General features: G+C 42.3%; 1 protein-coding gene across 4 annotated transcripts in view; it reads right to left on the bottom strand.

Moving 5' to 3' along the window:
* Positions 1-24,459, bottom strand: part of A4GALT (alpha 1,4-galactosyltransferase (P blood group)) — an 81,049-nt gene that overhangs the window by 43,588 nt on the left and 13,002 nt on the right. Inside the window, exon 1 of one of the 4 annotated variants that reach the window (XM_033950682.1) lies at positions 6,998-7,067. The exons of the other annotated variants lie outside the window; for them this stretch is intronic. The gene's annotated coding sequence lies outside the window, so the exon portion shown is untranslated. Of the gene's footprint in view, positions 1-6,997; positions 7,068-24,459 lie in introns of those variants that run through there. 4 annotated transcript variants of the gene reach the window in all.

Below are 24,459 nucleotides of genomic sequence, written 5' to 3'. Positions count from 1 at the left end.
TCACTAAATCATCCATCTTTATACCACATTTCCATCCAACTTTTCATCCAAGTCAAAAACGCCTAGAACAAGCCCTGTTAGACGTGGGAGGGGTCTGCAAAGTGATGGACTGAACATCCAAACATGCCACCTAAATAGTGGGGTACTTTACAGGGCACTGCTGTGAACTTCACAAAAATGGTGCCATGGCTTCTCCTCACTACAGCTCCCTTATAGGTCATGGTGAGCCCCCCAAACCACCTCTAGAATCCCCTAGACCCACTTATCTACCACCCCAATAGCCCTTATGGAGCAGGAGCCACTTATATGCCAGTACAAAAGGGTGTATAGGGGTGTATTTGGGGTGTATAGGGGAGTGCACATGTTTCCTTATCAATGCAGTGATTACAGGGGCTTATGGGCATGGGTCCTCCTTTCCATGAGTCCCTAACCCACCCCAATTCGACTTAAGCTGCCTCTGTGCTGGACGACTAAGCTTTCCTACGCCAGGCGGCCAGGTGATGATGGTCTAGAGGCTGAATTTTAAAGGTGTGATTAATATTTTTATGGGAGTTTGGGGGGGGGTGTCGGTGATCACTGGGGTAGTGTGTGGGGGTCTGTGTTATGTGTTTTCAGTGCTTATCTGGTGACTTTAGGTGGGTTTTTGTGACTTAGACCATGGTCTAAGTCAGAACGTCCAAGTTCCGTTGATCGTGGGCTGTATAACTTTCGGTTATACATGTTGTGCGACTAAGTCTAAGCCAGCCCACGTCCTGCCCAACTTCCACCCTCGACACTCCTCCCGAAATGCCCCGTTTAGCTTTGGATGTTGAGCAGCACTATGAAGGCCTAGGTCGTTTAGAAATACGTCCAAAACCCGTTTTTATTTTCGGCGCTTGGACGTTTTTGAGAAATGTTCATCCAAGTGTCGACTTATGCCGGTTTTGGACGTTTTTCTCTTTCGATTATGAGCCCCATATTTTCTACTTTTCCTCATTCAACCTTTATATCCTTTTCCTTATAAAACTGTGTTTCCTTACAGAAACAGGGAAATACATTTAAGGCACAAGCCTATCAAACAGTTCCTTAAATATAATTAGTAAACAATAAATGAACCCTTCGCTTTTTTTCCAAAGAAAACTCTTGTCTTTAAGTTCTCCTAAGAAAGTGAATTAAGCAAAAATAAAACAATAGAATATGTAAAACCACAGAAAACCTGGGTATTAATTCCATTCTAAAGTTAAACATTTAGAAATTCAACTATCTTTAGAAGAGACATTGTCAGTAATTACATTACATTACATTACATTAGGGATTTCTATTCCGCCATTACCTTGCAGTTCAAGGCGGATCACAAAAGATATATCAAGGATGTATTACAACAAGAACTTACTAGAGAAAAAAAAAAGTTTGGACATTTTCAAAGAGAGTAAGAAATGTGTATGGTTATTTGTTTGGGTAGTTGGCTTTAGTGAGAGGTGGTGATTGAAACTTGCGATTTTTGATTTTTCTGAGGAAGCTTTTTCTTTTATTTTGTGCTTCCTCTTTTTTCTGTGTACATACAACATTTTACAAAATACAATGCTTACCCTTCATGAAGCCTTCTCCGGAGGTAATCAGGACTTGCGGACAGTTGTGCAATCTCTCTCTTCACCACAACCTCTCGCCTCACACACGCCCTTTTCATTTTACACCCTCATTTTGGAGCGCCTTGCCAATTCAGCTCCTAAATCCGCTAACCTCTGGAGTGAATTACTGCACACAATATGGCTAGTCAATTCAACGTCCGAGGGGGGGACAGAATCCCCTCACACGGCAGGAAGTCACCGAATGTCCAAGCCCTTCCCCAGCAGGAAGGATGCCCACTCACTCTTGCCGCCACCCCTTTAAACACATGACCCCACCGAACACCCCCCAAAACCCACCCAGACCCCTCCCTTACCTTTATCTGCTAGGCCAGCTGGAAGGATGTCTACTCCTCATCCACCCCTCTTTTGCTTTGCCATCCCTCTCATACCCAGACTCCATGGCGTTAACATTTTTCCTGTCCGGTCCCTGATGAAGGAGCTGTGTGCCCTGAAACCCAGCTTGGTTGGACCGTGATTGGACATAGGAATTGAATGCATGAATGCATGAATCATCTGTGAACATTTAAACTCATTCAGCTTTAAATTCAGCTAAATACTCGGACTGTCTTCTCAATCTAACTGCCTGTGGGTCTGCAGATTTGGCCATAGTGGGGTCTTGTATGCCATATGGTAGTTATTACTTTAGTCACTATTTTTTTCACTGAATTAATTTATAACACATAATTGCACACTTGAAGTGGCCCGATGATGGCATGCAGTTGGCCCATTTAGTGGTGCCAGCTCTGTTTAAGAGCGTTAGAATGGTTCAGTTGAGCAGTTCTTCAGAGCTTACATTCCCACACTGAGGGCTCTCCATCACTATTTAAAGATTTACTTTCTGGGTGAACTTGTTGGTGACTGTTACTCCATATGGTATACAACCCAAAATGCACTGGGAAGGAGGCCTAAGATTCCAGTTGTCAGAAGCTGAATATCAATCCTTAAGTTTGTAATTGAGGCAATGAAGAGTTAAGTAACTTGCCCAAGATCTCACAGAGTAGCAGTGGAATTTGAACCTGGTTTCCCTCATTCTTAGCCTACTTTTATAAATGTGCGGCTACACTTCAACTCTTAAGCCATTACTCCAAAGCTCTAGAATAAAAATCAAATAACATTATCTCATTTTAAACTCTAAACTTCAATAAAGGCATCTGACTTGCCCGTGCTCCTTCCTTGACCTCATCCCCTTTTCAGTTGTGTGCTACAAGATTTATGCGTGCTTTTTTATAGAATAGCACAGTGGTTCTTAAACCTGTCTTCAGGTCTCCCAGACAGTCGGGTTTTCAAGATATCCCTAAAGAATATGCATCAAGGAAGTCCTTGAGTTTGTGTGTTGCATGTCAAAAAAAGGTGTCAATGTCCAGGTGGAAAGGCAAGCCGTGAAGTGAAAGAACTGCCAGTCTTACTATAAAGATAAGTTCATTGTATATAAATATATAAGAGACTGTAAAAGTGTGACAAGGTACAGTACCGTATTTTCACGCATATAACGCACGCGTTATACGTGTTTTTACCTACCGCGCATACCCCTTGCGCGTTATACGCGTGAGCGCGGTATACAAAATTTTTTTTACATAGTTCCCACCCCGCCCGACGCCCGATTCACCCCCCCCAGGACCGCTCGCACCCCCACCCCGAACGACCGCTCGCGCGCGCTCCCACCCGCACCCGCATCCACGATCGGAGCAAGAGGGAGCCCAAGCCCTCTTGCCCGGCCAACTCCCCAACTCCCCGACAATATCGGGCCAGGAGGGAGCCCAAACCCTCCTGCCACGGCGACCCCCTACCCCCACCCCGCACTACATTACGGGCAGGAGGGATCCCAGGCCCTCCTGCCCTCGACGCAAACCCCCCTCCCTCCACCGACCGCCCCCCCCAAGAACCTCCGCCCGCCCCCCCAGCCGCCCCGCGACCCCCCCTGGCCGACCCCCACGACACCCCCACCCCCCTTCCCCGTACCTTTGGTAGTTGGCCGGACAGACGGGAGCCAAACCCGCCTGTCCAGCAGGCAGCCAACGACGGAATGAGGCCGGATTGGCCCATCCGTCCCAAAGCTCCGCCTACTGGTGGGGCCTAAGGCGCGTGGGCCAATCAGAATAGGCCCTGGAGCCTTAGGTCCCACCTGGGGGCGCAGCCTGAGGCACATGGGCCCAACCCGACCAAGTCAGGGAGGGTGAACGGATAGTCGGGACAGCGCACAGAGAGTCGGGGAGGGCGAAAGGAGAGTCAGGGTGGCCAGAGGAGAGTCGGGGCGGGCGAAAGGACAGTCGGGCAGCATGCGCGGTATACCCGTGAGCGCGGTATACAAAAGTTTTTGTACATAAAATCGTGGTTTCTGCGCGCTATACCTGTGTGCGCGTTTTACACGGGTGCGCGTTATCTGCGTGAAAATACGGTACTCCCCCGAAATTCGCAGGGGTTCCATTCCAGGAACCCCTGTGAATTTTGAAAAACTGCAAATACGGTTTAAAGGCAAGAGAGGGCAGCTGGGACGCTGGCGGGTGCAAAATCACTCGTGGAATGCTCCGACCGCTTCTTCCTATTACTAAAGTCAGGCTACACCAATCAGGAGCTGCTTTGACACGCAGTTCCTGATTGGTGTAGCCTGAATTTAGTACAGGAAGAGGCGGTTGGAGAATATCACAAATTAGTGAGTCCACGATTCGCGAAGCGCAAATTTGCAGGGGAACATTGAATAGGCAGTTGGGATACTGATGTGGCTATGATGGTCCCATGGTAACCCTTGCCTACCCTTTGGCATTTTAGATATGGGTATGAACACATCATTTTTTTTTTTTTTAATAATTTTTTCAAAATATTATTTTGAATGAGGAGTGGACTTGTGTTTTTTTTGGTGTAAAGAATATTCATGAGGCAGATTTACATATAACAGAAGTGACAGGCATGCAAATCTGCCTCATGGATATTCATTAGGGCTATCTTTAAAGCCAGACTGGCTTAAGAACCACTGGAATAGTGCATAGTAAGATGCACACGCAAATCCAAACTGTTGGCAATTAATGGAAATGACTGATTGTTAGCGTTAATTAACTCTTTACTTAATTAAATTGTGGACCCAAATTTGCGTGCACGATTTTGAAAGCCATATACAGAACTTGGAGTTTAGTGAAGTAATGTTTTTCTCTGGTTTGTTAAAAAGGTGCTGTTTAGCAACTTCATCGAACGCCTTCTAGTTCTTGAACTTTTGTAAAGATAAACAAGGAATTCACATCTACCTGTAACAGCGGGATCTGGATAGACCCTGCTGTCTGCCTATATATATATAACCACAACCCACCCTCTTAACTCCCCAAAAAACACTAAGGAGTCTTCTGGTTGATACAATCAGCCGCAGCTCAGTTTATTAACCAAACACATAACAAATCTTAACTTCATTAACATAATGAACATTGTATAAAGAGCTCCTCCCAAGCTACCGAATGGCTTAGTTTTATTCCCTCGACCCCGCCACCACAGCAAGAGTCAGAGGGGTGGCATGTCCCTCATGCCCTTTTTCCGGATCACCTGACCCACCGGGCACGGCTCCCCACCGTCCCAACGCTCATCACCTGATGAGCCTCCTGACCCAGTAGCTCGGGAATCCGCCTCCCCCCAAACTACAACAGCCACACCCAACAAAGGGCGGGAAAAAGCCGCCCTGGAGGACCTCAGGAGAAGTCGAGTCCTCCAGGGTCCTGACTTTAAAGCCTTGCCCACGCACCACTCCACCAATGAATTTAAAATTCTTTCCCTGACAAGCTCTCTACCCAATCCCTATCTGTTCCTTTCTGCCCTCCCCCTGACTACACTAATCCCACCTACCCAGCCGACGGGCAACACAAGGGCTCTACCAGCCCTGTGTTACCTTACGCCCGTTGACACAGGCTCTCGGGCTCCCATTTTCACTCATGATATTAATAAATGAGCAAACAAAGTGGAACACTAAGAAGTCCAAAGCACTTTTACTAGCACATAAAGATGTCCATATTATAACAAATTGCTCTCTGGGAGAACAGACTCAATTCAAAGCTGTCGCTTTCTCTCAACACGGCTGTCTCTCAGCGAGTGAGCTTTCATCAGGACAAGGAAAACACACCTTGCAAACTCGCTGGTCGAGATGATATCAACAGATATTTAGAAGACAATTCTAAACGAGAACAAAGAATGAGCTGTAACAAGCCAAACAATACCACACTGAAATGCTGAGAGCTTACAAGAAACCACTCATGATATTATCAGATCTCCTCCTCTCAGCCATCTCTTCTCCGAGCTGAAGAGACCTAGCCTCTGTAGCCTTTCCTAAGAGGAGAGTCATTTCATTCGGTGACAGGACACAAACGCTCGAGACATCAGCGTGCCAACATTGGAGTGCAGACAATTTGGTGCAAGACACCAGCACACCGCAGAAAAACTTACTTTTAAAGAGCTCCGATGGGGTATGTGGGAGGGGGGGAACCCCCACTTTACTTCATACTCTTTGCGCTGCCATTGGGGTGTGTGTGGAGGCTCCTGTCTTTCCACCATCACACCCACTTTCTCTCCCACACTCTCTCACTGGCCCACTCTCAGACTCTCTCAGATACTCACTCTGGTGGTCACATACTCTCCCTATCACATCCTTTTTCACTGCACGTCTCTCAATCTCCCAATCTCTCACATAGTCTCTCCTGTCTGTCACCCTGACAGTCTCTCTCACTTTCTCTCACACTGGCACTCTCTGAATTGCCTGTCACATAATCTCAATCAGAACTCTATTTTTTTTATATCTAACAACAACCATCTCCACCACAACTCCAAACTAGAGAGTTGTGCGGGGACATAAATCAAACCTGTCCCCGCCCATCCCTGGTAGAATCAAACCTGTCCCCGCTAGGAGTCAAACCCGTCCCTGCCTGTCCCTATAAACTTCAGACATAATTATTTTATTTAATTATGCTACTGGAAATATTAATTGGGATGAATACATACTTTGTAAATGGGTTTCTACCAGAGCCTCTAATGTAAATATAAAATATAAATACTCAGCTGATGAGGACCCCCAAGCTGTCAGCTGAAGACTTCCTCTGCAGTTGGCCGGGGGTCCCTTTTGCCAAACTTGGCAGGCAGCAATAGCGTCCCTGAGTCACAGATGCTGGCACCTTAGTGGCCCATGGATGCTGCCAGCGACTGCTGTGCTTGGTGGAGGTGAGTTCTGGGCGTCTCTAGAGGAGGTCCTCTGCTGGCGGTGCTTTGGGATCCTCACCAGCCACAGCAAGGATCAGCAAGTACTTCAACACTGTAAAAATAAAACCAGAAATGCATTTCCTTTTCTTTTGAACACAATACAAAGACATCTGCTATATACATTTCCCAAAGTTAACATATTTTAGTCAATAAATTCAGTTTTTTACCTGTGTTGTCTGGAGACTTATTTTTCCATGAAGCTGGTCCCAGTTTCTTTTTTCCACTTTCCCATCTTCTGTAAATTCTTCTGTTACTGTCCATTGGTTCCTCCTACCATGGTCCAGCATTTATCCCGCTCTCATCCCCCGGACCATGTGCAGCATCTTTCGCCTCTGCCCACCAGCCCCATGCCCAACATTTCTCCTTCTATCACCCCTCTCCAGCACCATGCCATATCTCTCCCTCCATTCCCTTCACCACTATGTTCAACATTCCTCCCTCTTGCATCCCTTTCAATCTGCAAATTAAGAACAAATGAGCATGATACAGTATACCAAAAAGCCACATAAAACACTTTGGACTTTGAAGCAATAAAAAGACAATTAAAGCATAGCAGGGCAATATGCAGCAAATTATTTAGGGCAATAAACAAACAATGGAAGAAACTTTTTAAAAAGCAAATGAACCATGACAGATCACTTAAGCCACAATTTTGCAGAGAACAGTAGAGGAGAGTCATATAAAGCAATTACAAAGCAATTTAAAGTCATATACAGCAATTATCAAACAATTGAGAAAAACACTTTGGGGGTAATGGGCTGACATTAGTAGAGCAAAAAGTAAAGTATTAGATAAGTCATTAAGCCAGAAGAAAAATGAGATGACATACAAAAAGAATAAAACATTGTGTAAAAGTGATCTAATACAATGCTAAAAACGAGTCATCAGAGCAGTCACAGAATAATATAAAAGATGGTAAACTATTATGTACACAATTAAATGCATGGTGACCTACTATACACACAGTGAAAAACATGGCAAGAACAGTTTCTATAAGGCTTTTGCAAAGAAAGGCATATCTAAGCAAAAAAGTCTGAAAATAAAAATGTGGAGGAGCAAATGGGACGTATAAAATACACCAGAAAAGAGCAGTGAGGGAAATATAGTAGATGAGAGAAAACAGACAATACATATGATTGCAGCCAAGATAAAGCTAATGGGAAGGCGATTTGAAAATAAGCATGCAGGGTTATAAAGCGTGGTAAGGGTCAGATTATTGGTGCAGTCTTTGGTTCTATCTATATTGGACTACTGCAATATCGTTTATTTGGGTGTACCTAAAAAAACAGTGAGCAAATTAAGAACAGTACAGAACACGGCTGTGTGCCTGATATTTGGATTAAAAAAAGCGACCATGTTAGTCCCTACTATAGACTACTGCACTGGTTGCCAATGGAGGCACGAATAATGTTTAAGTTTTCTTGCATTTGTTTTAAGCTGATTTGGGGATTAGCTCCTACCTATCTTTTACCTCATTTCGTGCTATATAGCCCTACAAGGATAACCAGAAATTGTAATTTATTTGCATACCCTTTTTGGATAGGATTTTCATGTTTCAAGCAAGTAAACAACAGTCTTGGTTAGGTAACTACATCAATGGAGCCAGGCTGATCTACGGTGCCTTTCGGAAAGAAATTAAAACTGTATTGTTTGATAGATTTATCTCTTAAACAGAAGACACACTAAATTTAATAATCTTATTCTGTCTATTCTTGAGTAATATGTTGTACTTTTATTATTTGCATTCACTGATTGTCCAGCTCTCTTCAGTGTGAACCGCCTAGAAGTCGTCTGATCATGGCGGTATAGAATAATAAAGTTATGTTATGTTATAACTAGAAACTTAAAATGAAATGAATATGTGGCCAAAGGGTAATTAAAAAATAAAATGAAAACTGAAGGCTGGGGCAGCTATGGGAAAATAAGAAACTCAAAACGGAAAGCCAAGTGCGGCTTGGAATATACATGAAACGGCGGGAAACAAAAAACACTGACAGTGGGAAAAATCATATTGAATAAAATAAAACACTGAATCTACCTGTCTTGAATATTGGCACCATAAACACTCACACTTGAGTCAAAGCGATGAAGGCTTGAAAGTGAAACCCAAAAGAAAAAAAAGGATCAATGTGGCACCTGCATGCAGGGAGAAAACAAAACTAATCTACAGAGTCAAAGGCAACAAAAGAGAGACTAGCAAAAGGAAGTAAAAATGTTTGAAAATAAAAATAGAAGTAGGATATATAAAATGACTTACATATGGTGAAGATAAGGCAAGAACTAGTGTCTACAGAAAAACTGGAGGACACTGCTGAGAAAGCGCGGTGAAAATTAAGCATTTGAAAAGCCAAGATGATGACGTCAAGAGGAGGGAAGGAAGCAACAAACTTTATTTGAAAGACACTGGGAAAACGCTGCATGCTGCACGTAACTGACGTGAAGCCTACTTCCAGGTTGGCTACGTGCTGCAGGCAGGAAAAGAAGATGAGCCTCTTGGCTCGAGCTGCCTCCAACCCCACAGGATCCCCGTGACCCGAGGGGGCGTCTCTACAGGATCTCCGCGACCCGAAGGGGGAACCCACAGGATCCCCGCAGGTCCCAGGGTATTCCCATCATCCCCGTTCCCGTGCAGGGTGCAACATTTTGACATCATTAGGGATATGTGCCAGGACAACTAATAGATAGCCAAGTGTATATGTCTAGGAGGGGTCATATAATCGTTGGAACTTGGATGACTTTGGACATCTTTAAAGGTTGTCCCTGTACTCTTCCCTGCAGGACGTCCATGCTTCATATAATCAAACTGTTTTATCACATGCTTTCGGGGGACGTCCAGCATCAGCAGCGTACATGTGCATATGTATGTTCTATCAATTATGCCTCTCCATGTGTGCCACACAGAAATAAGGGACAATGATCCTTACTTCCTTATCTACCGTGCTGGATTTTTCTTTTCTATTGTTGGCTTTCTCATGTGTTCTTACTTAATTTATTTATTAGCAGTTTTATTCCACTTAAAACCTAAGCAGATTACAATTTTCATAAATTATATTATCTTAAGGCACTTATTGATACATTTTGCTGGATTCTCCAGCATTAATGTCCCATGGGTACTGAAGTCTCTGGAGAATGTGTTTATTCAATGTCCTTGAGTCAATGGGAAAGTCAGCAGGTCTCTGGCAGAGTACTTGAAAGCTTTTCTCAAGGGCTAAACACTTAAGTTTTCAAAAATAAAATGAATTTACTGGTGGAATGTGGAAGGGATATGACATCACAGGGTGCAAATATAGGGGAGGTGGGGCAAAATTTGCTCCTAATCCACCCTCTTCTCTCATTGATGGTGTAGGTAGGGCAGGAGCATCTGAGTGACTTGCACAGAGTATATCTGTGCTATGCACAGGCAATCCCCGAGTTACAGACACCCAACTTATGTATGACTCATACTTAAGAACGCGGTTGCGTCTTCATTTCATATCAATGAGCAGTATTTCCAGTGGCAAAAACTGCTACGCTTCTCCTGCAGCAGATTCAAGAATGATGCATGGCCACATTAAGAAAGCTATATCAAAGTAATGGAAAAAGTCCTAAATAGCCAAAGCAAACAAAACAAGGACTTAGAAATTTGTCACCGAAGTAGACTTGAAGAAATCTCTTAAGCTCTCAGACGCCTGCGTTAGCTATAGCATTGTTTTATAAGCCAACTTATGTAGGGAAGGAGGTATCTTTCATTGAGCTATAGAGTTTTCAATTTAAGAATTTATCAATTTTTTAAAGTATTTTCTAATGCATATTAAAACGTTATGCATAAAAAGCAACTTGGGTGAAACGGGGCCCGTTGGGTCGTGGTCAGCAACATAACACCGGCAGTGACAACACATGCTTAAAAGCTAAGTGCCGGTTTCTCAGTTGCTTTTAATTTGCATTAGAAAATACTTTAAAAAATTGATAAATTCTTAAATTGAAAACTCTATAGCTCAATGAAAGATACCTCCTTCCCTGCATAAGTTGGCTTATAAAACAATGCTATAGCTAACGCGAGCGTCTGAGAGCTTAAGAGATTTCTTCAAGTCTGCTTCGGTCACATTAAGAACGGCCAAGGGGTAGGGGAAGTGGGGATTCACAGGATGATTCTAAACTGATTATTTGTAATGGATTATTAATTTGGGGGTGGGGGGTTAAAGTGATTGTTAGGTACATTTATTAGTTAAAAATGCTTTTATTGTACTATTATTTGTGTGTATAATTGTTGTGCACTATGATTGTTTGAAACCTATAAAGATTTAAAAAAAAAAAAAAAAAAGAACGGCCTGTGTTGTGATCGCTAATAAACATATTAAAAAAAAAAAAAGAACAGTGTGCGGTTGTGCGTGCTGTACCTTAGACTGGTAGGGACGGTTGACCCTTTTGTCACCTGGGAGTAAAGGTAAGCAGCAAGAATCTTAAAATCTACAAGTTCTGAGTTACATACAAATCTGACTTAAGAACAGCTTTAAAAATGTAGCTCATTTTTAACCTGGGGACTGCCGGTATCTTGATACTATCCTTATTTACTAGGTAGGATTATACTCGTATGCATGTATTGACTGCCTCGGCTCTTCAAAAGAAACTACTTTGTACTGCTTTAACAGATAAATGCTGTAATCAAAATATCTATTACTACAAACACATATTAATAAATAGAGTTTTCTTTAGTGCAATCAGTTTCACATTTTAAAAGATTCAGAAGTACACCACTGAAACATTTGCAAATATCCAAATACCATTTGCTTTATGGCAGTGGGACTCGCAGTATAAAAATCACACATTTTCTCATGCCCTTTATTTTTGGTAAAAGGTACAGATTGTATTTGCTAAATGATATTCTCTCATAACAGAGTGACTGCAGATTTCCTAGATTCTGGGTACAAGTACAAACAGTCCTCAGACATTCTGTTGCCCTTTATTAATCTTCAATGATGATTGACTGCTCCTATCAAATCAAGCTCATAGTTGGACACCAAGGGCCTGATTCTGTATAGGACGCCCGTTCTCAGCAGCCACCTAAGCGGCTTTTGAGAATTGCACACAGGCGTACTCTACAGAATCATGTCTGTCCTAACGGACAGATGCCTAACCCTGCCCCTCCCCCCGCAATTCTCTTACCGGCGTCCATATCGCAGATGCCATTTAGAGAATCGCGTTGCCGCTGAACTGATCACGGCAAGGAAATCTCCCTGCTGCGATCAGCCGAGCAGTAGTGGCAAGGAACCACCACAAGTTGGCCAGCAACAGGGATGCCCGCTCCCTCCTGCCACCACCCCTGAACCCCACTGTCCGCAGCAGGAGGGATGCTCACTCACTCATGCCGAACCCCCCAAAACAATCCCCGGCAGGAGGGATGCCCAATCCCCCCTTCTGCCACACTTGAAACAATCCCCAGCAGGAAGGATGCCCACTACCTCTTGCCGGCACCCCTCCAAACACATGACACCCCCCAAAACCCACCCAGACCCTCCCTTACCTTTATCTGCTAGGCCGGCTAGAGGGATGTCTACTCTTCCCCCCACCCCTTTTGTTTTGCCAGCCCTCTCATACCCAGACTCCATGGCATTAATATTTTTCCTCTCCGGTCACTGATGAAGGGACTGTGTGCCCTGAAACCCAGCTTGGTTGGACCGTGGTTGGACATAGGAATTGAATGAACGAATGCATGAATCGTCTGTGAACATTTAAACTCATTCAGCTCTAAGTTCAGCTAAATACTCGGACTGTCTTCTCAATCTAACTACCTGTGAGTCTGCAGGTTTGGCTATAGTGGGGTTTTGTATGCCATATGGTAGTTATTACTTTTTGTCACTATTTTTTTCACTGAATTAATTTATAGCACATAATTGCACACTTGGAGTGGCCCGATGATGGCATGCAGTTGGCCCATTTAGTGGTGCCGGCTCTGTTTAAGAGCGTTAGAACGGTTCAGTTGAGCAGTTCTTCAGAGCTTACATTCTCTCCATCACTATTTAAAAATTTACTTTCTGCGTGAATTTGTTGATGACTGTTACTCCATATGATATACAACTCCCTGAGCAAGCCCTTCCTTTTTGTATTGTAACTTTTAAGTACTCTCTCAGGCCGTCAGGCCTGCCTCTTTAGAATGTGAATAATTTTAGGGATCTGGCCAATCTTGAGTCTTAGACCATTCCCAGTGCATCCCAAAATGCACTGGGAAGGAGGCCTAAGACTCCAGTTGTCAGATACTGAATATCAATCCCTAAGTTTATAATTGAGGCAATGAAGAGTTAAGTAACTTGCCCAAGATCTCACAGAGTAGCAGTGGAATTTGAACCTGGTTTCCCTCATTCTTAGCCTACTTTTATAAATGTGCGGCTACACTTCAACTCTTAAGCCATTACTCCAAAGCTCTAGAATAAAAATCAAATAACATTATCTCATTTTAAACTCTAAACTTCAATAAAGGCATCTGATTTGCCCGTGCTCCTTCCTTGACCTCATCCCCTTTTCAGTTGTGTGCTACAAGATTTATGCGTGCTTCTTTATAGAATAGCACAGTGGTTCTTAAACCTGTCTTCAGGTCTCCCAGACTGTCGGGTTTTCAAGATATCCCTAAAGAATATGCATCAGGGAAGTCCTTGAGTTTGTGTGTTGCATGTCAAAAAAAGGTGTCAATGTCCAGGTGGAAAGGCAAGCCGTGAAGTGAAAGAACTGCCAGTCTTACTATAAAGATAAGTACATTGTATATAAATATATGAGATTGTAAAAGTGTGACAAGGTACAGTACTACCCCACAATTCGCAGGGGTTCCGTTCCAGAAACCCCCGTGAATTTTAAAAAACTGCAAATACAGTTAAAAGGCAAGAGAGGGCAGCTGAGGCGCCGGCGGGTGCAAAATCACTCGCGGAATGCTCCGACTGCCTCTTCCTATTACTAAAGTCAGGCTACACCAATCAGGAGCTGCTTTGACACGCAGTTCCTGATTGGTGTAGCCTGAATTTAGTGCAGGAAGAGGCGGTCGGAGAGTACCACAAATTAGTGAGTCCGCGATTCGCGAAGTGCAAATTTGCAGGGGAACATTATATAGGCGGTTGGGACACTGATGTGGCTATGATGGTCCTATGGTAACCCTTGCCTACCCTGTGGCATTTTAGTTATGGGTATGAACACATCATTTTTTTTTTTATTATTATTTTTTCAAAATATTATTTTGAATGAGGAGAGGACTTGTGTTTTTTTGGTGTAAAGAATATTCATGAGGCACATTTGCATATAACAGAAGTGACAGGCATGCAAATCTGCCTCATGGATATTCATTAGGGCTATCTTTAAAACCCGACTGGCTTAAGAGTCACTGGAATAGTGCATAATAAGATGCACACGCAAATCCAAACTGTTGGCAATTAATGGAAATGATTGATTGTTAGCGCTAATTAGCTTATTACTTAATTAAATTGTGGAGCCAAATTTGCATGCACGATTTTGAATGCCATATACAGAATTTGGAGTTTAGTGAAGTAATGTTTTCTCTGGTTTGTTAAAAATGTGCTGTTTAGCAACTTCATCGAACACCTTCTAGTTCTTGAACTTTTGTAAAGATAAACAAGGAATTCACATCTACCTGTTTCACTCATGATGTTAATAAATGAGCAAACAAAGTGGAACACTAAGAAGTCCAAAGCACTTTTACTAGCACATAAAGATGTCCATATAATAACAAATTGCTCTCTGGGAGAACAGACTCAATTCAAAGCTGTCGCTTTCTCTCAACACGGCTGTCTCTCAGCGAGTGAGCTTTCATCAGGACAAGGAAAACACACCTTGCAAACTCATTGGTCGAGATGATATCAACTGATATTTAGAAAACAATTCTAAACGAGAACAAAGAATGAGCTATAGCAAGCCAAACAATACCACACTGAAATGCTGAGAGCTTACAGGAAACCACTCATGATATTATTAGATCTCCTCCTCTCAGCCATCTCTTCTCCGAGCTGAAGAGGCCTAGCCTCTGTAGCCTTTCCTAAGAGGAGAGTCATTTCATTCAGTGACAGGACAAAAACGTGCGAGACATTCGCGTGCCAACATTGGAGCGCAAACAATTCGGTGCAAGACACCAGCGCATCACGGAAAAACTTACTTTTAAAGAGCTCCGATGGGGGGTGTGGGGGGGGAACCCCTCCTCAGGTTACTTCATACTCTTTGCGCTGCCGTTGGGGGGAGCGGGGGTGCAACCCCCACCATTATAGAGAAAACTGAACTTTTTCCCTAAAAAATCAGAAAAAGTTCAGTTTTCTCTATAATGTGAGGGATTGCACCCCCCAAACACCTCCCCCCCCCATGGCAGCGCAAAGAGTATGAAGTAAACTGGGGGGGTTCCCCACTCATAATCCATGTCGAAACTCTTTAAAAGTAAGTTTTCCTGCGGCGCGCTGGTGTCTTGCGCCAAATTGTCTGCGCTCCAATGTCGGTGGACTGATGTCTCGTGCGTGAATGACTATTAACCATTTCATTCTCTTTATCACTTTGGTTGCCGTTCTTTGTACCTTTTTTTTTAAAAAAAAATTCTGCTATATCTTTCTTGAGATGCTGAAGCCAGAACTGCACACAAAATCTGAAGTCTGGTTGCACCATGGAATGATCATACAAAGGCATTATAAGGGGATGGGATTTAGTATACAGTGCTCCCCCGGTCATTCGCAGTTGGCGATTCATTGTCTTGATCATTTGCGGTATTTTCCGACCGCGAATGACCGGGCAGGAGAGGGCAGCCGGAGAGGCAGGAGAGAGCAGCCGAAGCGCCAGTGAGTGAAGGAAACCACTTGCGGTATGGTCTGACCGCCTCTTCCTGCACTAAAGTCAGGCCTCACCAATCAGGAGCTGCGTGTCAAAGCAGCTCCTGATTGGTGAGGCCCGACTTTAGTGCAGGAAGAGGCAGTGGGAGCATACCACGAGTGATTTCCTTTACTCGCCGGTGCTCCGGCTGCCCTCTCCTGTCTCCCCCGCTAAAAACCGTAGTCGCGGTTTTTCAAGATTTGCGGGGGTTCCTAGAACGGAACCCCCACGAATATCGGGGGAATACTGTACTGCCTTTCTGTGGGTACAGTCAAAGTGGTTTGGCGCAGTGGTTAGAGCTACAGCCTTGGCACCCTGAGGTTGTGGGTTGAAATCCCTTGCTGCTCCTGGTGACCCTGGGCAAGTCACTTAAACCCCTCAATGCCCCAGGTACACTAGATAGAGTTTGAGCCCACCAGGATAGATAGGGAAATATGATAAAGTACCTGAATGTAAACCACTTAGGATATTATAAGTGGTATATAAATAATGAAATAAATAAATACTTATATTAAAGTCAGATTGTAAGCCTGCCAGGACAGTTAAGGAAAAATTAGAGAATGACACAGTGACAAAATTCATCACCGTCCCCGTCCCCGCGGATAACCGCGGGAAACCATCTTCATGTCATTCTTTAAGGAGAGAGGGAAGAATCAGAGTATGAATGGCCACAACCACTGACCCGCAAGCTTTGCTTTGAAGAATGCTGGTGTAGAAGGCCTGAGGTTGAAATAGACACTAGAAAATGACATGGGATTATTTCCCGCGGTTATCCACGGGGACGGGAACGGTGATGAATTTTGTCACCGTGTCATTCTCTAGGAAAAATACCTAAGAGTTCCTGATAATTATTCAGTGCATTGTAAACTGCTTTGGGTGAATCTCTTAATGAAAAGGTAGTTAATAAATCTCAATGAATAATGTAATGTAATGTAATTTATTTCTTATATACCGCTAAATAATATACATGTATTTATTTTGTGCCTGGGATTATGGAGGTGTAAGTGATTTACCCAGAGTTTCAAGGAGCTGCAGTAGGAATTGAATCCAGATCCCCTAGCTCTCAGGCCACAGCGCTAACCATTAGGCTACTCTTCCTCCTCCTCCTGTTAATTATTTCTATAGCACTACCAGACACACGCAGCACTGTACAGAGTCACAACGAGTATGAAAACAGTCCCTGCTCGAAAGAGCTTACAATCTAAACAGGCAAAACAGACAAACAAGATGTCATGGATACAGTTAAAGGGAACTGTTAATCTGCTGGCTGGGTTGGAGGGCAGAGGAGTAGGGTTAAGGATTGAAAACTATATCAAAAAGGTGGGTTTTCAGTCTGCTTATAAACAAGGGAATGGGCTTGACGGACAAACTCGGGTTCTGCTTTATTTTGTTAGCCGTTCCTTTCCCAAATTCCTAACATTCTGTTTGCTTTCTTGGCTGCGGCTGCGGCTGCACACTAAGCAAAGGATTTCAACTTATCACCAATGATGATACCTCGATACTTTTCCTGAGTGGTGACTCCTGATGTGGAACCTTTGAATCGTGTAACTATACTTTTAAGCTCCTCTTCCCTAAATGTATCACTTTTAAATGTCATCTGCTAACATTTAACAACTTTGAAAAACTTATATCATCTGCAAACTTGAACACCTCACTTATTTCTAGGTAATTGATAAATGTGTTAGAAAGCAGTAGTCCCAATATATATATCACTGGGGAATTGCATTTGACCGTTCTTCATTGAGAATATTGACTATTTAACCTTTAAGAATAGCCTTACTGGGTCAGACCAGTGGTCAATCTAACCCAGTATCCTGTCTTCAGGTCACAAGTACATTGCAGAAAACCCGAAATAGTAGCAACATTCCATGGTACAGATCCAGGGCAAGCAGTGGCTTCCCCTATGTCTCTTTATAAATCCCCCTGTGACCCCTTTACCTGCACAAAGCTCAGCCCCGATGGCAGGTAAATTCCCCCCCCCCCCGTGACCCCTTTACCTGCACATCGCTCAGTCCCAATTCAGGTAAATCCCCCAGTGACCACTGTTCCCTCTAAGCTGTGCGCTTGTGTGCGCACACACAACTTGCTGAACCCGCACACACAAATTAAAATAGCGCGCACAAAAAAATAAAATTTTGCCTAAAATGATTTTCACTGCTAAAATGAAATGTTGCAGAAGACCAGCTGTTCCGAGTTCCCATTTATCACATTTATTGAAGCGCTATAATATAAATTTTAAGTCATTCACGTGATTCCGTTATCTTTGGCAGTTGAACTTGACACGTCACGTGCCCCATAGGGCCATAGCCTATGGCCCATAGGATATGAAATACTTCCGATTTTTTGACTTCCTGAAGTTCCCCCATATTGTTTATTTCGTGGAATCGTAGTGTGCAGCGTGGTACTGTGGTTGTATAACTGTATTCGTTTATTAAATTGCAACCAGATATAACTCTTAAACCGTGAATGGTGAAAAGTGTAAAACGCAAGAGAGCTGCAACAGCTTTTAGGTCTGAATGGCTTGAAGAAATTTTTGGAACGGAGACATCGGAATCTCGAAATACAATGCGTGTTCGACTGTGTGAAATATTTACCTATGACGAAGACAATGGGGTTGTGTGTTGTTATTGACAAGATGCCAAAGCAACTGGAAAATTCTCTACTGGAAAAATATGGGATGATGTTTGGAAACTGGACTTTCTGAAATGCCATCTATCAAGTAAATCTCATACCGACAGTATTAGGAAACTCAGAAGTAAAATTCCGAATTTAAGAGGGGGACTGGTTAACATGTTGCTTGAAAGCCCAACCAAAAGAGAAAACAGGCAAATTAGTAATGAATGGAAGCATTCCAGTCCTGATGAAATTAAGGTTCTTGTCGACAGTGTTGTGCTGGCCATTAAAGATGAATATCTCAATGCTCTCTGTTCAAGATATCAATGAACACATGGCAAAGTATGTATACCTGATAGCTGGAGAAGCAAAAACTATGCATTTGAATTTCTTGAAATTATCAATGGCATCGTGCAAGATGATCGTATGGCAGACATTAAATTAGCAATGTATCATACGTTAACTGGTAATGAAAGCACAGACATTTCTGTCAACAAGTACTTAATACTCTACTTTAAGTATCAGCCAGTCAATTCAAATGAGTATAGGACATCATTTGGTGGGATGCTACAGTTGGAAGCATGTGATGCTACATCAATAGTAACAGCAATTAGGGAATTCTATAGGAAACATGAACTTTGACCTGAATAAAATGGTTATGTTCACCTCTGATGGTGCCTCTGTTATGTTGGGCAAAATAGATGGTGTTGCAGCACAGCTGAGAAAAGTCATTCTACATTTAGTGCAGCAACATTGTGTTGCACATCGGGAAGATTTGGGACTTTCTGATTCATGGAAGGAAGTAAAATTGATGAAAGAAGTAGAAACTGTAATGAGAACTGTGTACACAGTGTTCTGTCGGTCTTCTACTAAACGATGCAAATTTCAAGAAATAGCAGATGCATCTGAATGTGAATCAATTGCTTTCAGACCTCTGAATGAAGTGCGCTGGTTATCAAGACACTTTGCACTTAAAGCAATTATTCGAAATTATGATCCCCTGTTAAAATATTTTGAAGAAGACAAAGATAATGATCCTATTGCAAAGTACTGCTATAAGAAGCTGAACAGTGAACAATTTCATATTACACTTGAAGTTTTGAATGATGTCTTATCAGAACTGGCTTCCTTAACCATGGCATTTCAAAAACGTGGTTTGACACCATTGGAAGCTTATCATCTTGCACAGGGTAAATTGAACAAACTTCGAATGCAATAATTAGGCGACAAGGTTAAGTGGAGTGATAAAGTCAACAGTCTTCTTGACAACAGGATGAGGTCTGGAGAAAAAGTTTCAGTGGATACTAATTTCATATTAACCTTCATCAACATCCTATGTTTGCATCTTGGTGAAAGATTTCCTGAAAATGAAATTGAGGAATGGTCTGCTTTTGACTATACAGCAATATCACAATGCGACTTTGACTTCGGAAAAGGACATATCAGATCTCTTAGTTTAAAGTATAAACAATTTCTTCCGGAGGAAAGTGTTATTATTCAGCAATACAATGACTTTAAATTCCTTGTTGCAGAAAAAATCAAAAACAATCTGATAAACAGCTTTCCAGAAATGACGAAATTTGCATTTCAGAATGATCAATTTGCAGATTTAGCAAAATTGATGGACATTGGTGCCACATTCTTAGCATCTAGTTCAGATTGTGAGCGTGGTGTTAGTCTAATGAACAATTTGAAGACTAAACAAAGGAATCGTTTATATTTAGAGCATTTGGAAATGCTGATGCGTGTTGAAGTAGGCCGCTGTTTAGGCCTACCTCGAAATGGAGACCTCACACACTATACACTGATTTCAATCAAAGTATATTTATTAGCAAATCAGTAACAGCTTACAAGAATAAATCATTCAGTATATAGAGTAACAGAATGCGATCTTCAGGCCTGAGGATCCTCTGATGTCTGTTCTTACTTCTGCTTATAGGCCTGGTTTTATACATTTCTTGGTGGTCAATACCACGTTGGCCTAAATCACATGATAAATCTTTATTGGTTATTTCTTACACGTCATTAGAGGACTCTCATGGAGAAGAGAGACTGAGAAAGATAGATTTGAGGACATATATTTCATAGGCGTTCAGTAGAGATTACTGGCATAAAGACTGCCCTCAAAAATATGCCTGAACACCAAGTATACACCAGCCGGTACTAGAAGGAAAATTTAGGAAGAACGAGATAAAAGAAGCCAGGCATCAGTTCCCCAACACTTATGATAATGAAGGTTCACAAAGATGCATGCTGACAGAAAATGGATATATATAGTTAACAGTGATAGAGTGATAGAGCATACATCAGGCTGGCCAGACTGATGGAGAACTTCCGAAGAGTTCTGAAGCTCTGGTCCCGGGAGCCCTCTTTTATAGGACTCTGACAACTCTGGCCCACCTTGATGCATGTTACATTTCACATTTTCATTGGTTAATCATATTTATTATCTCATTTATTAATCTAATGATTGGTTATGAGTGATACTGTGTTACCACACCTCTTATGATCTAATTCTACCCTGATTTCCCGTAAAGCCCCGCCTCCGAGCACCTGGCCTAATGTTTTTTAGCTCTGTGGTTAGTTTTTACTTCCTTACATCCCTTGTTCTTACGCTGCACAGCCCAGTTTCTTGATGAATTTCTTACATCAATTTCTGTGACTTCCTTTCCAGCTGTGTTTTGTGGTTTTCCTTTCCTTCAAGAAAGCAGGTGTCTTTCAGAGCTGACAGTTTGTTAGAGTTTGTTAGTCAGAATCCATTTTTTTACTTTTTCAGCATTCATTTTAGGCTCCATCCGTATTGGCCTGTTTCTGCTTAAATGGGGGAAATTTCAGGGGTCTTCACCTGGTCTCTTCTACACAGGACTTCTATACCCTTCCTCAGTGTTAAGAGTCACCTTCAAGATGGAGGCTCAACAGATCTTGACAGATTTATTCAGACGGGATAAATATGAAAGATTGCAGGGAAAAACTTTGAAAACTAAATTGCTGTTATTTTCTAAATTTTAAGTATAAAGTACAATGATACCTTATTTATAGGTAACGCTCAATGAAACATTTCAATGAAACATAATTTATGTTTATTGAAATGAGACTTTATGTTACATAAAGTGTAACTAACATAAAATTATGTGTTTTCGTTAATTCAGACTAAACTCAAAGACTTGCCCATAAATGCCCATAACTGAACTCCGGGCCCTCTGGCAATCATTTTTATAGCGCACACAAATTTAGTTTTTCTTTAAAATGCGCACAGATAAAATTTTTTGCGCACACAGCCTATGAAAAATTAGAGGGAACATTGCCAGTGACCCCTTTACCTACACAACACTCAACTCCACATACTGGTAAATCCCCCAGTGACCCCTTTACCTGCACATCACTCAGCACCAGTTCAGGTAAATTCCCCCCCCCCCCCCCCCCCCCCAGTGACACTTTCCCTGCACATAACTCAGCCCCAATTGCAGGTAAATCCCCCAGTGACTCCCTTTAACCAGTTCTTAATTGACAATAGGATACTGCTTCCTATCCCATGAGTTTTTAATTTCTTCAGGAGACATTGATAAGGTATTTTATCAAATGTTTTCTGAAAGCCATGATACACTACAAAGGGGGGGGGGGTCCAACATGTTTATTTACTTCATGTCCACCATGAGGTTAATCTTTAAATTAAGAGCTCCCAAGCAACAATTTCAAAAAAATGTCACAGGATTGGTTTTGGAGGGGTAGCATGGTATCTGTGAGAAAAAGGAAGATGTGGTTTGCTGTTTGAACTTACTGTTCTATTTGTGAAGGACGTAGATCTATTAAGCAGATGAGAGCACAATTATGCAAATGGATTTATTTAGTCTTTATTATGTTAAGCTTTCTAACACTGAACTTCCTCAAACATTGCAGTGTCTGATAGGAGATATGAGCTCTATGTCGGGGGCATATAAGCATTTTAGGGGATATATAAATGAAACAAGGATTTTAGCTTCTTGAAAATATTTTGCACTTCTTTCACCCTTTTGCAGATACTGCTGAGGACAGCAGATGTTTCCTTGCATGTCCAAAAAAAGAACAGTGAACTTCAGGTGTATTATTTTGAAGTTGTTAGCATACTACATACTATAGAGCTGGGGCTAGTCAAAAACTACTGATTAAGAAAGATTATTAAGTTGTGATAAAAAGCAAGCTTTTACTGTACCTTGCTTTACCACAGAAGTTACCAACCCTAATGCTTCCATCCAGAACTTAAGGGAGCCAGTGCTATACCCTTCATTCTTCAATGACATCCCCTGACACCCCCCCCCCCATGCCCACACTGCCTGATAATATCCCTCCCACAACCCAATGACATCCTCTCTCCAATCTAACCCCCCACTCCCTGATGACATCCTACCCCCTAAAGGACTTTCACCGTCTTCTTGTGCTTACAATATCACCATTATTGAAATCCTCATCTCTAAACATCCCGAACCACTCACTTATTACCTTCCATATAGACTATTGCAATGAATTATATCAGGGAATTACTGAAAAGGAATTACGAAGATAGTGCAAAATACTGCAGTCAAACTTCTTTTTAAGGCCAGAAAGTATGATCACGTCACTACACTCCTTTTTAATATGCATTGGTTACCTATAAAGCACAGAATGACTTTTAAAATTTTACTTCTTACGTTTAAAGTTAGACAAAACAACACTCCTGGATTCATAGACTGACTGCTTATCTATTACACTCGACAAGGTCACTTCATTCGAGTCAACAAAGCTTACTAACTATTCCATCTTCAAGACACGTAACTTATGACACCACATGCAAGTCCATTTTCTCTGTTACTGCTCCCACTCTTTGGAATGCTCTTCCATCTATCCTCCATCAGGAATCCTCCTCAATTAAATTTAAGTCTAATCTTAAAACTTTTTTATTCAGAGATGCCTACAAATTAATGCATTAAGAAATCCAATAATAAATTACTTAACAACAGCACTATTACGAATCTATTCCTAAAATTAATTCAAAGATTTATTTATAAACCTCCTCTACCCTCTTTCCTCCTGTAATTTTCCCTCTCTCTCTCTCTCTCTTTCCTATCAAGATATTGTAGTTCCTCACCTTCTCCTTTACCTTTTTACCTTTCCCTGCAGATGGCTCAGCCCCAATTTCAGGTAAATCCCCCCAATGACCCTTCTTTTTAATTGTAAACCACTCAGGTTTTTATAGGGTTGCAGTGATCCCTAATCACTCCTGCTCTACCCATGCTATCTCCAAAATGGCACCCCCTAGCAATAGTCTCACACTATTGGCTCTAAGATTTAGATTTCTGGCCTGGGAGAATCAGGCCACAGTTTTGAGGCCCACTACTCCCAGCACAATAAAACCTGTGGTTATCTAAATATCATAATGGTAGGGCATGACAAGCTTTAAGTCATATTAAAAGCAATTAACATGATTTCCGCCTGTTAGATGCTTGATGCAGAAGCAGATTTGAAGGTCTCATCTGCAGAATCTGAGAAAAGCTGAAATATTGTAGATGGTTTTCAAAATGCACAGCTGAGACAAATGGTGATGGAGCCCACTAGGGGAGGGGCAATGCTAGATTTTGTGCTCACAAATGGAGACAGCATGTCCAATATCAGGGTAGTGCCCACCTGGCCAATAGTGATCATCATACTTTGAGGCAATGGTATAGCTAGACTGCCAATTTGGGGCAGGCCTGAGCCTAAAGTGGGTGGACCAGTGGCATAGTAAGGGGGCTCTGCTCTGGGCCTTCCCTCTGACGCAAAATGCAAATGCATCAGAGGGAAGGCTTCTGGGTCAACTACTGGCAGTGTGTATAAACTGCTACCAATGGCCTATAGCTACTGGGTGGCTGGGCGTGAAACCCAACTGGGCGGGCCAAGCCCACCCATGGCTACGCCCTTGGTTTGAGGTATGGCCTAAAGCAGAATGTGGCTGCATATAACTTAAATACTGTTTTTTAAGTATGCTGACCTTGTTAAAATGGGGAAGTGCCTGAAGAAAGAGCTGATGAGTTGGAAGGACATTACAAAGTTAGAGAATCTGTGGTTCAAATTGAAAGGAGCTATAAAATCAGCAACAGATCTTTTTATAAGGAAGGTGAACAAGAGAAAAAGGAAACTGATATGTTTCACCAAACAAGTTGCTGATGTGTAGTTTGTGACATACAAAAGAAAGCAAGATGAG

Source organism: Geotrypetes seraphini, chromosome 7, assembly GCF_902459505.1.
Source record: "Geotrypetes seraphini chromosome 7, aGeoSer1.1, whole genome shotgun sequence".
Lineage (NCBI taxonomy): Eukaryota > Metazoa > Chordata > Amphibia > Gymnophiona > Dermophiidae > Geotrypetes > Geotrypetes seraphini.
The sequence above is the reverse complement of the archived record's forward strand: the minus strand, read 5'-3'. Positions and strand labels throughout refer to the sequence as shown.